Below are 2,035 nucleotides of genomic sequence, written 5' to 3'. Positions count from 1 at the left end.
GGTAAAGACATGAGTACTATTATCCCTGGTGGTAGGGATGGCTGAGTACAGTGTTCCGAATGTCATCAAGGACCGTGGGGATGGCACCGTCATTGCAAATGGCAGAAGTCACATGTGTGTAGCAAGCTTTGTGTTGGAAACTGCTGTTGACATGAATTGGTTCTCTATCTTACGCTGGCTACTTTGGGTCTTCAGTATTATAGGAAATCATCTTAAAACCTAAGATTTTCAGTGTGTCCAAGAGAATAGCAAAGTGGGTTATCATAAATGTGTTTTCTCTATTTTTATCTGTTTGGGATAATCTGAGAAAAACAAGAATCTATTTAAAAATGCAATAGTTTGGGGTGCCTGGATGGCTCAGGGTTAAGCCTCTGCCTTTGGCTTGGGTCATGATCTCAGTCCTGTGATTGAGCCCCACATTAGGATCTTTGCTCAGCGGGAGCCTGTTTCCCCCTCTTTCTCTGCCTGCCTCTCTGCCTACTTGTGATCTCTCTCTCTCTCTCTCTCTCTGTCAAATAAATAAATAAATAAAATCTTTAAAAAAATAAAAATGAAATAGTTTAATATTAAAATAAAAAGTATATATCTCTTCCCTTCTGCGGCCATCGCTGAGGCTCCTGTGGCCGAGATGAAGTTCAATCCCTTGGTGACTTCCGACCAGAGCAAGAACCGGAAGCGGCACTTCAACGCGCCATCCCACATTCGCAGGAAGATCATGTCCTCCCCTCTTTCCAAGGAGCTGAGGCAAGAAGTACAACGTGTGCTCCATGCCCATCTGGAAGGATGACGAAGCGCAGGTTGTGCGAGGACACTACAAAGGTCAGCAGATTGGCAAGGTCGTCCAGGTCTACGGGAAGAAGTACGTCATCTACATTGAATGAGTGCAGCGAGAGAAGGCGAATGGCACAACCGTCCATGTGGGCATCCACCCTAGCAAGGTGGTTATCACTAGACTAAACCTGGACAAAGACCGCAAAAAGATCCTTGAACGGAAAGACAAATCTCGCCAAGTAGGAAAGGAAAAGGGCAAATACAAGGAAGAAACAATTGAGAAGTTGAAGGAGTAAAGTAGTCTTCTATGTGACTTGAAATAAAAACTGTTAAAATGAAAAAAAAAAAAGTATAGTCACAGAATTCACATATCATCTTGCAGCTTTAATGTTGTACTATATCATGTTCAAATTGTGACTTGACTGGAACATAGTGTAAACATTATGATATAACCATGTTAAAAATATATGATATAACCATGATATAACTATGATATAACCATGTTAAAAATATATTAACATTACATGTGAATAGATGATCTATGTTCATTAATAAAAGAAAAGATTAGGAACATGAGAGACCACTGGGAAATGTTTTAGAATTTACAAATTAGAAATTTTCATCCTTATATTCCTAATGCCAACTCTGCTGTTCTGAGTTAACAGCCAGGTCAATATTGACACATTACAGAATAATGTGCTTCAAAAACATACATATTCACAGGTTATTTTGAGGAACACAGGAGACTAGGGGGTGGGGGTTTGATGCGATGGACCGGTTATAGGGGCTGAGTGCTCATTTGCATGTGTACAGTAGGGAATGCTTACAGAAGATTTAAGGAGACAAAATCAGTGGTTTGGTACTCAGGTCAGCAGCTCTGAGGAGAGGTTAGGGCCTATATAAGTATTGATTTGGCAGAGGTGTTATTAAGATCACAGGGATGACTCAGCTTGCCTGGCACAGGAGGACAGAAAATGCAAGACTGACTTAGATGTTTAATAACAGTTCATGATGCACAAGTGTCATTAATTCTCATAGGGACTATAGGGTCTCCTAACTGATCCCTCCACTCCTAGGTTCACCCTGGAGGCTGTGACTCCATTTACACACATGATCTCATTTGGGTTTTTTCCAAAGATTTTACTAGCTGCCCACTATCCATGGACTCAAATTAAAAGTTTTTAGTCTTGTAATCCAAACAATGTCCTTTTCTGCACTCGTGTATGTTTGGGGTGTTAATTTTCTTTACCCAGTATTCCAGTGC

The 2,035-nt window shown here is 40.7% G+C and overlaps 1 pseudogene; it reads left to right on the top strand.

Moving 5' to 3' along the window:
- Positions 1–581: 581 nt before the first annotated feature.
- Positions 582–1,120, top strand: LOC125084823 (60S ribosomal protein L26-like; annotated as a pseudogene).
- The last annotated feature ends 915 nt before the right edge of the window (positions 1,121–2,035 follow it).

Source organism: Lutra lutra, chromosome 14, assembly GCF_902655055.1.
Source record: "Lutra lutra chromosome 14, mLutLut1.2, whole genome shotgun sequence".
NCBI classification, from domain to species: Eukaryota; Metazoa; Chordata; class Mammalia; order Carnivora; family Mustelidae; genus Lutra; species Lutra lutra.
The sequence above is the reverse complement of the archived record's forward strand: the minus strand, read 5'-3'. Positions and strand labels throughout refer to the sequence as shown.